The sequence below is a fragment of the Nothobranchius furzeri genome, chromosome 12 (genome assembly GCF_043380555.1).
Source record: "Nothobranchius furzeri strain GRZ-AD chromosome 12, NfurGRZ-RIMD1, whole genome shotgun sequence".
Classification (NCBI taxonomy): domain Eukaryota; kingdom Metazoa; phylum Chordata; class Actinopteri; order Cyprinodontiformes; family Nothobranchiidae; genus Nothobranchius; species Nothobranchius furzeri.
In genome coordinates, this window is record NC_091752.1 from 45,015,970 (window position 1) to 45,030,242 (window position 14,273).

The 14,273-nt window shown below is 45.0% G+C and overlaps 1 long non-coding RNA gene across 1 annotated transcript; it reads right to left on the reverse strand.

The window, feature by feature from the left end:
* Positions 1 to 1,999: 1,999 nt before the first annotated feature.
* LOC139061999 (uncharacterized) lies at positions 2,000 to 2,647 on the reverse strand. The gene is made up of 3 exons (XR_011515613.1): positions 2,495 to 2,647; positions 2,175 to 2,399; positions 2,000 to 2,097 (listed from the first exon to the last, which is right to left on the reverse strand). It is a non-coding gene; the product is annotated as an uncharacterized lncRNA (long non-coding RNA).
* Positions 2,648 to 14,273: the final 11,626 nt, after the last annotated feature.

A 14,273-nucleotide genomic window follows, 5' to 3' on the forward strand; every position in this document is an offset into this window, starting at 1 on the left:
GATAATGCTCTTTAATGATAGCTCTTAAGCTTGGCTTGAAGAGATAGCCGAGGCGAACAGTGGAGTCGCTCCACTTATATACCCACGGGGGTGCCCACCATTGGTGGACATACATTTAAGCTCTTCATGATTGGCTGATGCTGAGATCACCCTTCCAATAGCAGCTATCTTAAGGGCTAAGACTAGACGAAATAGAACAGGCTGATTCTTTTGGCAAAGGTGGAGGAATTGGGTCTCCACCTCCGCATCATAGCAAGGAGGTACAAAGATTTGGCGGAATTCGGCTACAAATTGGGCATAGTCATTGCAGAGGGTTGATTTTTTTATTATAGAGGGCTGCAGCCCACTCCTGGGCCTGTCTGGTCAGGAAGGAGGTCAGAAGTTCCACCTGAAAGGCTGCTGAGCGGCAAGCAGAGGGCTGACATTTGAATATCAGATCTAGGGTTGCCAATAGGCCATCCGGTTTCCCATATTGACCATTCCGTTTTTCTGGAAGACAGATCTTGGGTTCAGGGGCAGGAGGAGGGCATTGTTGAAAGGTATGGACCAGGCTAGACAGTCTGATATGGGCCTCTGAGAGGGCTTCAACTTTTGGGCCAATCTGGTTGAGCAGACTTCAAAGATGGACCACTTCCGTTCAAAGTGACATCACTTCCACTCGAAGCGCTTCCACCTCCACTGGAACACCATTATGTGGCTCAGTCATCATATCAATCTTCCTGGTTCAGCGAGGTGGAGGGTCGGTATTTTTCTTGCGATCCACATGCAGAGTGGTAGGCTTGAGCTGAGAGGATCCAGGAATGTGCGAGGAGGCTGAGGAGTGAAGACGGGAATCTGTGACGATGATGAATACATGAGTCGGACTGGAGAGAGGACTGGAGGTTAATACAGTGGTTTACTGGAATCTGAATCATGGAGTTCGGGTCTGGAGCTCTGGTCATGACAAGATGATGACTGAGCATTGGAATGGTGAGTGAGGCCGTTACTTGACTGGTTGGTGGTGTCATGGTGATAATTGTCTAATGATGGAGCAGTAAGTTAATTAGGTCCAGGTGGAGCATGTTAGTGTGGTAGGAGCCTGACAGAAAACATGCAGGACAGTGGTCCCTGAGGACCAGGGTTGGGAAGCATTGCTCTAAAGCTGCTTTCTGACTGCTTAGTTCTTTAGTTCCCAGAACTAATTAGTTCCTAGAACTATTTGTATAGGAACCTTTTCAGATTGCGTTTGCACAGGGATCAGGAACCTTGTAGAGGCGGGCTTGACAAAACCGACTGCGACAGTGTGACATGAAGCGCCCGAAACCAGGAAGTGAAACAACAACACCATGGAGCACTGCTATGCTCATGACCTGCTTGACGAGAATACTTTTGATAAGCGATCAAATGAGAAATATGATGTCGAGGCTGTTAGAGAATGAAGAGAGATTGAGGAGAAGAAGAATGCAATGGCAAGCGATACTGCAGCGTTTCGTGGAGGAAGAAAGGAAAGCTGCGCGCGGCAGACAAAGGAGACGGTGTGCAAGTTTGACACTTGAAACAAGAGCTGATTATATACAAAATGCATTAGTATATAATTTTAAATGGTTACTACTGTTGTGAACAGATTGACTACATTTCAGATTATATTTTAAATTGCGTTCTTTTTGCGTTTAAGATGTTGTTGCAACTTGTTGCGCAACTATCTTCAAAATCCGTCTGGATCCAGGAACAAGCAAGTGACTTTTGGGAAAAGGTTGCTCCAAGTTTCACCGATGATCAGTGAATGAAGAATTTTTGCATGCCCAGACAGACCTTTCAGTACGTCTGTCACCGTCTAAAGCCTGCCCTGCAGAGGATGAACACAACTTATCGTCGTGCTGTACAGCTTGAAAAGAGAGTTGCTGTTGCCATATGGAAACTCACCACTAACTCTGAATACAGGAGTGTTGCACTTCTGTTTGGAGTTGGTCTTGACATGATCTGGGGAAGGAGTTTAACCCAGGACATGCAGAATCAACACACTCACAAATAAAGATCAAAAAAAAGGTATTTATTAGTAGACAGGAACCAAAAGCGCACTGGAGCTTCCAGTGGATGAGTAAAGTCCGTACTCAGCGTCTGAGGAGGGGGAGAGCAAAATAAGGTGAGTCCTGAGAAGTAAGTCTTAACTGAGGAGGTGCAGAGATAAGACTTACTGGGCGAAGGAGATGAGGAAAAATCGGGAGGGGCCGGTCGAGAGTTGGGTGAGTCAAGGTGAGTAAATCCAGGAGAGGGAGCTTGTGGGAAGCAGAGGAGTGGGGCGACTGGAGAGATGGAGAACACGGGAAGCTGAGTCCAGACTGTTATGTGGCAAAGGTGAGTTTCCTGATGAGTCACTGAATCCTGAGAAGGCTCTACTCCAGAGATGTTCCAAAAAAATCCTGAAGAAGATGTATACACAAAAATCCACAGCGAATAATAAGCCAAAAACACAAGAGGTACAAAGTCACTGCAACACTAGACGGCTGGAATATACCGAGTAGTAGTAATCATCCCGCGTTGAGGTGTGTTCTCCAACTCCTTAAGAAGCCAGTGCCGTTGATTGCTAACCAGAAGCAGCTGGGCGCCTCCCTCTCCTGAAAAACAACTCAAAGGTGGAATGTGCGACGGGAGTACTCACCCCGACTCATGACAGGTCTTTCTACTGCGTGCGACTGTCTGAAAGAGTTTTGCTCCTCTGTGGAGGAGATCTTGCTTCCAGAAGTCATAAAAATGCCAAATGCAGAAAAACTACTAGAAATATCTCAACACTTTGAGCAGAGATGGGGTGTGCCACAATGTGTGGGGGCTGTTGATGGCTCACAGATTCCTATTCTAGCACTCCAAGAGTACCACACAGAGTTTTTTAACTGAAAGGGATGGTACTCTACGTATTATTTTACAGGCAGTTGTTGATAGAAGAGGTTTGTTTTGCAATGTGAACACTAGGCAACCTGGCAGCTTACATGATGCTAGAGTTTTACGTTTGTCAGGACTGCGGGAAGAGGCAGAGAGAGGGAAGGTGTTTTCACAGCAGTGCAGGAGCATCACCTTTCTCAGTGGCCTAGTGGAAGACTGTCCGCCCTGAGACTGGGAGATCAGGGGTTCGATTTCTGGTCGGGTCATACCAAAGACTTTGAAAAAATGGGACCCAATGCCTCCCTGCTTGACACTCAGCATTAAGGGGTTGGATTGGGGGGTTAAACCACCAAATAGTTCCCGAGCGCGGCTGTGTCTGCAGCTCACCGCTCCCCCAGGGAATGGGTCAAATGCGGAGAACAAATTTCGCACACACACCTGTGTGTGTGACAACTTATGGGACTATCAAAGGACAAGATGTTGGCTACTACATCATTGGAGACGCTGCCTATCCACTGACAAACTGGCTCATGAAGCCCTTTCCAGAGAACGGTGCCCTCACAAACCAACAGGTGACGTTCAACTTCTAAATAAGCAAAGCAAGGATTGTGGTGGAAAATGCTTTTGGCAGACTTAAAGGACGATGGCAATGCCTACAGAAGCGCAACAACTGCAGCCTTGAGAGAGTTAAGTCCATAGTGCTCACGTGCTGTGTGCTTCATAACCTCTGTGAGAGCCATGGAGAGGATTACAGAGAAGAGTGGTGTGAAAATGACCAATATCTACAGCCAGATATGCAGATTATGATGGCTTCTGTGAAGGACAGCACAAAGGCACTCATCATGGCTGCACAGGAACAGGCCTTGAACACCAGAGCAACAGAGGCCAAGATCTACCACACCAGACAAGACCCAAGGTGTAGGCCGGTGTTTCCCAACCCTGGTCCTCAGGGCACACTGAGCTGCATGTTTTCCATGTCTCTGCTTCAGCACACCTGATATACGTTGCCTCCTCAGGAGGACATCAAGTGCTGCAGATGCCTGTTAATCCCTCATTCATTTAAGTCAGGTGTGTGGTAGCAGGGAAACACTGGTGTTTGAAAGGGCAACATGAAAAACATGTGCCTTGAGGACCAGAGTTGGGAAACGCTGGTCCTTGAGACAATCCTCCACACAACTGCAGGGTGTAAGATGCTGGCAGGGAAGACACACATGGAACACCACAACCAAGTGGCTGGCATCATCTGTGCAGACAGGGGTGCAGATGGGATTTTCAAACTGGGGGGACAAAGTTCCAATGTACCCTCCTCCAAACACACACACACACACACACACACACACACACACACACACACACACACACACACACACACACACACACACGCACGCACGCACGCACACACACACGCACGCACGTACACATACACAAAGAATTGCAAGAGCCTTAACTAGAGCTCAGTCAGTTTGTGTAATTTCATCTAATGGTTTACGAAAAAACTAACACTTTTATATACATGTTTGAAGCCATTATGCAATGGAATGCTGGCAACAAAGCACTGCCTGATCAACACTATCCAATTCAGTCATTTGTTATTCTCCCAATAGACTACTAACCAAAACCTCATGCTTTATGCAAAACATTAAATGATTTTCAGCATACCAATCTTTACAGAAAACATAAAAGCCCTAAAAAAACTGCACATAAAATATATTTTAAAACGATATTCACTTATCACTAAAGCTGGGTGGACACTGTGCGACTTTTTCACTTGTAGCACTCAGCTTCAGCTCAAACTCGCAACCCCCTGTACACTACACGATGCTCGGCGCAAAACTCGCCCCCATCTCGTGGATTCTCGCACAAGTGCACAGTCGGCTCAAAAATGTGAAAAAGTCGCACAGTGTACACCCGGCTTTAGAGCAGTGGTTCCCAGACTTTTCAGCCTGACCAACAAATATTCCTTCGTATTTTTATGTTATTTGGAAAATGTCATTATATTTGGAAAGTTTTAATTTATATATAAATAAATAAAGCTCTTTTTAAATTTTATTTTTTACTTTTTTTATGATTATGTGGCACACTTTGACTTCCATACTTCACGCATCTGATCTGCCCCTTTTTTACGGCTTTTTTTTACATTGTCGCTATGTCTGTCACGTTAGCGGTGTTTTTACCATCATTTCTACATCCATCACGTCCCAAAGAAAGTCAATCAAACATCAAACCCAACGTTTGGAGCTTGTAAACTCCACACACCTCTCGTGCAGCACCAGCTGTCTGATGCTGCAGCAGCGTCAATCGTCCCGGCTGGATGAGTGAATTTCTTCATCAGAGTCAATATTTTGCTTCATAATCAGAGTCAGTCATTAGCAGACAAAGTGATCAGTCAACAAAGACCAGACCTGCCGGCAATTATACGTTTTATCTAATATTTGCGCTCTTCATGTTGCACACATCTCCTCCTCTCCCCGACTGGGAGCCTCTCGGCGGGAGACGTTTTTCAAACTCAAAATTTCCAAACTTTGCTCAGCCTGAAGGTTCCACATCTCCACTATCTTCTGGTGTAAAGTAGTAACTTCATGAGGGATCATATTTGTAGATGAGACTTGTTAAAGTCAGCAATGAGGCTTTGGCACTTATAACGAGTAAGTCCCAACACTGACAACAACGTACTGAAACTGTAACCTACATACATAAACAAACAGATCGGTCCCCCCTACTTACACTGATGGTCTTTTTAAAATACGCAGTAATCGTTGCTTGCCATTTTCGCTTCATCCTGCGTCCTAGCAGCAACCACTTTGGCGCCTCTGGAGTCGGTGTTTGTTTACGTCATGCTGCATTCAATGTAATTGGAAAAAGGACCTTCAAGCACTTAACCTCCGATTTTGTTTTCTTTCTGGCCTTAGTGCGGGGGATGAAATGCTTTCGTAGTACGAGGATTGCTGTAAAGTCACCGACACCAGTCAGTGACTCAATGCAATTTGCTGGGTTCCTTCTATAGGAAACCTTTTACTGATTGGCTTAATGAACTGACCTGTATTGGAATGTTTACTATGTAAAGTGCCTTGAGACGACTCTTGTCGTGATTTGGTGCTATATTAATAAACTTGAATTGAACAATCAATCAATCAATCAATCAAAGCTTTATTTATAAATGAACAAGTGATGACAACATCAGGAAAAAGGATCACAAGAAACTAGAGAAGTACAAGGGCCTCAAAGAAGAACTTGAGAAAGCCTGGTGAGTAAAGACATTGGTGGTGACCGTGGTCATCCGGGTACTCGGGGCAGTAACCCCCAGACTGGAGGAGTGGCTAAAGCAGATCCCAGGAAAAACATCAGACATCTCAGTCCAGAAAAGAGCAGTTCTAGGAACAGCTAAGATACTGCAGAACCTCAAACTCCCAGGCCTCTGATAGAGGAGCACCTGAGCTTGGAAGGATGAGAAAGGCAACCTGCAGAGGGTGAGATAGGAATGTATACAGTACCCAGCCTAAATGAGTACACCCCCTTTAAAATGTACAAATTTAATCAGTAGCTCAATGAACAAAAGAACAAATTCTAGAATTTTCACAAGGCTGGGTTTTATTGATCAAGTGTTTAACTCCATAACATGAAATTAAGGTTAATAATATCACTTAGATCACAAAATCTTCAGTTTTACTAAAATTAGTTGAAGCAAAAATGAAAACACCCCACAACAAAAACTACTGCATCTGGTGTTTTTTATGGCCACCATGATTTTCAAGGACAGCACAAAGTCTTCTAGGCATGGAATGAACAAGTTGGTGACATATTGCAACATCTATCTGTTTCCACTCTTCAAGAAGAACCTCTTTTAGAGCCTGGATGCTGGATGGAGAGTGATGCTAAACTTGCTGCTTCAGAATTCCCCACAGGTGTTGGATTGGGTTCAGATCAGGAGACATACTCGGCCATTCAATTACCTTTACCCTGTTGATCTTCAGAAATGCAATGGTAGCTTTAGATGTGTGTTTGTGGATCTTTGTCGAGTTGGAAATCTGCACAACGGCCAAGTGCACGGAGTGATGGCTAACGACTCATCTAGGGGTAGGGAGAAAGGGTATTCCAGTGACGTGCAGTCAGAGGGGACTTGTCATTGTGACAAGTAAAACTCTAATAATGGTTTAATATAAAGTTAGTGTGTCGAGTGACTGCTCTGTACATTAGTTTTCTGTAAGATATAATCAAGTTTATGGTCAAAATAGCTGAATTTACCTGTTTCCTGATTCAATATACACGCAGAAGCAAGAAGAGAGTCAGAGACGAGCCTGCCTCTGCTCTCATGGAGCCGTGACACACACACTAAGTGATTCAGGCAGAGTGCAAGTGCCAACTCTCTATATCAATCATGTGTGACGCTGTGCCCTCTGGAGGCAGCGATGAGAGCTATCTCCGTTCTCCGCAGCACAGCAAAAACTCACTGAAACGGGGGTGCCTCCCCTGCTTCCTCTGACCCCACAGCACTGGGGTGTTCATAGGTAGTTTCTACTTGTTAAATAACAATAGACAGCTACAGCTTATGAGCTTGGCACTCCCATATTCCAGGCAGAATTGACAAAGCTCCTCAAATGAGAAGCAAAACATCTTCAAGAAACCCAAAAAGTCCAGTTGCCTTCATTTGAAGCCTTTTGGATCACCATGACCTTGATGACTGAGAACCTTCACCAGCACAGTTTTACAGAAACACCGCATGTCTGAACACAGAACCCTGAGGAGCTCCTTGACTGTGGGTAAGAAAGATTCCTTATAAACATGAACTATCTGTCAGATAGATTGTTTAAGATGCCTGGTATTACCCTTCCACCACCCTAGTCTCTCCCTGCCCTGCCTACACTTCCACCAGGAGCCAAGGCTCAGCTGCCTGATTCCTCCCCCAGGCTGTGCTCCTGGAGGAGAGCTGCAACTCCTCCTCCACATGAACCTGATTGGGAGTTTTTATTTTTTTTAAAGTCTGAACTTGGAGTAAAGCAGGTGAGTAAAACAGTGGTACGTAAACAGAGTGGGATGATTTTGCCTCTTCAGTGGTAAACTTGAATTTAACTTTTCCAGTAAAGTCATTTGTTTTACTGAATCTTATAGCAGATTTAGGGGAGATAGAAGGTCTGTAGAGCTTACCATGGAGAAAGGAGGAGAAGATGGAGAGCAGGTGAGTAGAGCTTCCAGAGGAGCAACAACTCAGGGTTGCTCTGTGGTGCATTAAGAAACAAAGTCTTTAATCAAGTTCTTTTCAGATTAATGCAACATTAAATGCATGGCTGATAATCTGATGTGGATCAGTTTCTAGCTCCAGCAGGAGCTGCAGCAGAAGCCGAGTCTGTCACTGCATGATGAAAACAAACACAAAGCAGCAGAGAGGCTGTTACATAACAACAAGTCACCTGATTGAATCAACCTGATCCTGTTAGAGATTTCCTGATCCCACCCAGGAATGAGTCAGCGCCTGAAATTTAAGGACTAATCTGAACAACCAGAAGGTGTGTGTGTGTGTATACCCATCTATACATCAAAGCGGACCAATGATAAGTTTTTACCTGCAAACTGAGGACGTTAGTACCAAAGTGAGGACATTTTGCTGGTCCTCACTTTGGTACTAATGTTACAGAACTCTACTAGTTATTTTTAGAGGTTTGGTGTAAATTAAGTTTTAGTTAAGATCAGGGTTAGGCACAATCCAGTCACTAAAATGAATGAAAGTCAATGACAGTCCTCACAACGAATGCTACACGAGAATGTGTGTGTGTGTGTGTGTGTGTGAGTGCGTGCGTGTGTGTGTGCGTGTGTGTGTGTGGGAGAGCTCAGAGACCAACTCATCCTGGAATACGTATCTGGAGGCTGTCGCCATGCCAACCAGTCTAGAGATATTACTCACAGAGACACACAATGAAAAAGTAGGAGGTGTTAGCTGCTCCAGGGGACGTTTGAAGAGGATCTGTGTGTGATGACAAACTCCTTCATCACCATTGCTCCAAAACTGATACATTTCTGCACTAAACAGTCAACCTTGAATGGACGTGCAGATCATGTCTACATTAAGTCCATCGGTCCAGACCATGTCTGTAGGTTGTCCAAACTAGGTCTTTGCACAGTGGGAAGGAACACAAATGCTAATTTTTATAAGAACAGTTTTGTGCAAGGTGAAAAAACTACATACAGGGGACTGCAACTAGAACCAGAACTACAAATTTGAAAATTAATAATAAGCTTATTAAAGATCCAATCTAATCACTGAAGGCTTTAGTCCAAGTGTTGAAGGTCTTATTTGCTGATATTTGGAAATCTCACCCCAGATTAGATGACAGCAACACGACTCCAGCACTAACTTGTAATGTGGATGTTTCATCTCCACAAATAACACAAGCCTGGAGCAGTTCTGCTGTTGGTTTTCAGAGACCACCTTCCATGTAACTCTGGACGCCTCTCTCCATAGCAGCTTCAGACCCATCTCTAAACTTCCGTTCATCTCCAAGATCTTGGAAAAGGTTGTGGCTAAACAACTCACAGCTGCTCTTGATGAACATAACATCTATGATAGCTTCCAGTCAGGTTTTCGTAGATCTCATTCTACTGAAACAGCTCTTCTTAGGGTCTCTAATGAACTTCTGACTCACAGTGATGCAGGGGACTGTTCTGTTCTGGTCCTGCTGGACCTGACTGCAGCCTTTGACACTGTTGACCATCACTGAGAGAATGGGCTGAGAGACTGGGTAGGCCTATCAGGATCTGCTCTGGAGTGGTTCTCCTCTTATCTCTCTGAGCGCTCCTTTTCTGTGGCCGTCTCCAAGTTTAGGTCCTCCACCACCTCTCTTACCCATGGTGTCCCACAAGGTTCTGTGCTGGGGCCCCTGCTCTTCCTCCTATATCTGCTTCCTCTTCAGCACATCCTGAGCTCCTTCAAAGGAATCTCCTACCATCTTTATGCAGATGACATCCAACTGTACATCTCCTTTAAGCCCCATGAGATGTCTAAGCTGCAGCTGTTACACACCTGCTTAGACTCTATCAAAACCTGGATGGCTGGGAGCTTTCTTCAGCTGAATGAAGATAAGACTGAGATCCTCATCTGTGCCCCAGACAAGCTGGTTCCCAAAGTCAGACTCTCTTGGTCAGCTTGCTTCTCACACCAAACCTTCTGTCAGGAATCTTGCGTGACCTTTGACCCAGCTCTCACCCTGGATTCTCATGTCAGTTCTCTTGTTCGCTCTTCCTTCTTTCATCTCAGGAACTTTGCTAAGCTGAGTCCCATTCTGTCCCGCTCTGAACTTGAGGCAGTTATCCACACCTTCATCTCCTCACGCTTAGACTACTGTAACTCTCTTTTCACGTGTCTGAGCAGAACCTCCCTGAACCATCTACAGGTGGTTCAGAATGCCTGTGCTCGGCTTCTGACCAAGTCCTCCAAACGCACCCACATCACCCCGCTTCTCCTCCAGCTTCACTGGCTGCCAGTCAATGTCAGGGTTCATTTCAAGATCCTGGTTCTGGTCTACTGGGCCTTACATGGACAAGCACCATCTTACATTGGTGATCTTCTTAGTCCCTACACCCCCAGCAGGTCCCTGAGGTCCAGTGATCAAAGCCTACTGGTTGTGCAGCGCCAGGCTAAAGACCAAAGGTGACAGATCATTTGCTGCTGTGGCCCCCAGACTCTGGAACTCTCTCCCCCTGAGCCTGAGATCAGTGGACTCAGTGGTCTCCTTTAAAAAGCAGCTGAAAACTCACCTGTTCAAAGTGGCTTTTGTATGACCTTCTTCACCACTCTCTCTTTATTCTGCTCTTCCCACCTATTCCACCTTCCTCAGGATCCACTGATTTCCCTCTTTCCTATTCACTCTCTCTCTTTCTTTACATTTTTTCTCTTAAATTGCAATTGCTTATTCTTGCTCATTTTAAATATATTTTTAAACATTTTCTAAATGCTTTTTATAATTTTACAATTTTTATATTTTTTGTTTTTTTGAAGCGCCTCGTGATTTTTATCTTGAGAGGCGCTATAGAAATGATATTTTCTTCTTCTTCTTCAGATATCCTCGCCATCACCACCTCGTCAGCCATAACCACGGATTATCTCATTGGCAGTAAATGAGTTAAGGATTCTACAAACTGAATTACTAGAGTGTCTATCAGCTATCACCAGCTGGCTAGAAGATAACTTCCTTCAGTTAAACTCTGAAAAGACTGAATGTCTTATCATTGCCCCCGAGAGCATGGTTCCCCTGATTTGTCTAAAACGTGGTCATTTATCCTCTGCCGTCAAGACAAACTTAAGGAATTTGGGTGTTATTTTTCACCAATCAATGTCTCTTGAAGGTCACTCAAAAACATAGGTCCGAAACTGTTTTTATCATTTAAGAAATATCTCCAAACTGCGAAGGTTGGTGTCAAAACATGAACTTGAAATGGTTCTCCATGCCTTTATCTCCTCCCGTCTAGATTACTGTAACACACTTTTCACATGTTTTAACAAAAAAGCCCTTGACCGCCTTCAGTTGGTCCAGAACTCTGCAGTGAGGCTCCTAACTGGAGCAAACAGAAGAGCACACATCACTCCTATTCTAATGTCTCTACACTGGTTACCCATTAACGAGTCCATTTTAGAATCCTGACTATAACTTTCAGGGCTCTACATGGTCAAGCTCCTCCCTATATTACTGAACTGTTAAAGCCGTATGCTCCAACCCGAGCCCTCAGGTCCACACACCAGAACCTTCTCGAAGTTCCAAAGACCAGATATAAAAGTCAAGGTGATCGCTTTTTCCAGTCTGTTGCACCCTAACTCTGGAATGATCTTCCTTTATCCTTACGCAGCACTGACAGTCTGGAGACTTTTAAAAAACAGCTAAAGACCCTTTTATTTAAAGCTGCTTTTACCTAAACCTTTTATTTTCTTATTTTTAACTGAAATTTTTAATCTTTTATCTGTTTATGAAATTGTATGACTTTATTTTTTCTGATGTTCATCTATTTCTGCTTTGAGATCATTCTGATTTATAACTTTGTTTTATTTTGTTTTGATCTATGTGAAGCACATTGTGATAAGTGCTATATAAATAAAATTTACTTACTTACTTACATACATACTCTCTTCTGGGACATCTTTTGGTGCTATAACATCTTCACCTACCCTCCCCCTGCCAGTTTTTCTGACGGTGGGCAGTGCTTTGGTCTGCCTGCATATCTGCAGCTCCCGTGTCGTGGGTGAGAAGTTTTATGGGATCTATGGGGTCATTTCCGGTGGCTGCCTGGTGGGGTCTGGATTAAGGGCTCTGTCGGGTGCCCATGAAGGTTGGTTGCCCTTGGGTCTACTTTTATATATCCTCATGTTGTTGGCGCAGTGATATTTTGGTCTTGCTGCATTTTGTGTCCCCCCCCCCCCCCCCTATTTCTGCAGGTCTAAAAGCAGATTCTTGCTCATAATTTATTTTTTTTTTGTGAACCCCCCTCCCCCACTTCTTCCTTCTCTCTCCCCTTTCTCTTATACTTCTGTCTCAGTGTACGTTGGTATTTTAAACAACCAAAACTTTGTTTTGGTATCGGGAGTGGCATTACTGCAGAAGCTATAATGCTCCACCTGTGAGAATAAAACTGCAAGGCTTGTCTTCGGCATTCAGACATTAATTCTAATTGCCTCACAGCCGAACAGGACAGAGTTTAAAAAAGAAGTGGATGTGAAGATGTGTAGCAGCAAAAGAAGTCCCAGGAGAGGGGAGGAGTCAAAGGCCCCACCTGACATATACAGTCAATCAATCAAATCAAATCAAATCAAAGATACTTTATTAATCCCAGAGGGAAATTAGAGTTTCAGTACACACAATTCAGAGATCAGACATACATGGGCAAGACACATAACAAGAATTGGTGACTGTGGTCATTCGCAACCCTGAGTCGCGCCAGCTTAATAGAGATAAGAGGGTTACATGAGGATTGGTTCAGGTGGAGGGAAAAAAAGGCACTTCAGAGTTACCCTCCACCAGGAGGGCAGCTTTGCTCTGCAAAAAACAAAACAAAAACAAAAAACACCTCAGGCAGATATGCAACAGACTTCAGACATTACACAACATAAGTGTCCACTAGGTGGGGTGGTGGGTTGGGACTATCCCTATTTCAGTTCCTGTGGCCACAATAGAAGCAGCGCATGTCACCTCAGTGTGGATAGGGGGAGGAGCATTGAGGGTTGGAGGGTTGCAGTGACCCTGGAACGTTTCAGCGGCCTTCCCGCAGTCCCGCCCAGGCTGGGATAGGAGACAGAGTTGAGTTGCCATAGCGATGGCACATTCCACATATCTTCTGAGGGGGGAGTTTTGGTTGTAGCCTTGTAGGCTCAAGGGCACCAGATTCCGATTAGAAATTGTTTTGGGGCCAGACAGAGATAATTTCCTCTCTGTCTTACAGTTTGTTGGTCCTCAACCTCTCAAACTCCCAATAACATTAAACTATCCCAATCCATGCTGATTCGTCCACTCTCTCCTTGATGGCATCCAACTTCTGTGCCAATGAATGAATCTTGGCCAAAGGCCCAAGCTTAAGATTCATCTAGGCAATTATGTGAGTCTGTGAATTCACAGCGCGGTGCAATCCATCTCTGAGCTCGGGGATCAGGCCAATATTCCTCGACAGCTCATTAATTTTCCAGTAAGCCAGGTTGCCTCCAATGCTGATCAGCAGGAAACCCGAAACCAACACCACGAATATCCACACATCTTCAGAGTCCTCCACAGACAGCTGGTCTGTCCTGGATGGGCATCCGGGAGCCCCTTCTACTGTTCTCATCGTTGAAAAATGTTTACCAACCGCGTTGAGTGACCAACTGACAAGATCCATTTTAGTGAATTTCAGTTTCCAGTTTCCAGGAAAAATGCAGAAGCAGCCGTGCACCCAGCACACACAGACAGACAAAGGCCTTGAGGATAAGATATGGAGGATAGGAGAAGAAAAGCGTCTGCACCCTTCAAGAGCCGGAAGAAGAACAAATACAGTCACACACTCCCTGCCCCACAACCTAAGACATACAAAAATGCATGCCAGACACACACTCATGATCCTCATACACACCATAATCACTCTGGTACCGGTACTGCTTCACAAAGGAGTACAACCATCACCGGTTCCCAGAGTGTGACCCATCCTGCTGGGGCGCTGATGAGCAGGCTCCTCCACCCAATGCCGAGCAAAGCGACCCACCACCCCAGACCCCAGCCAGATGGCCAGATCTCCCTTCTAGCCTCCAGCCCCGGGAAGCCAAGCAACAACAGAGGTGTGCTAAGACCCCTAGTCTCCCTCCCCCTGCTCCAATACAGTCTTGATGCGTGTTGATGAGGTGTATTTGTGGCGGTGGTGAGCGGGCAGTGTAGGCATCGTCTGACCTACGCCAGCTGATGCCACCAGACCACCCC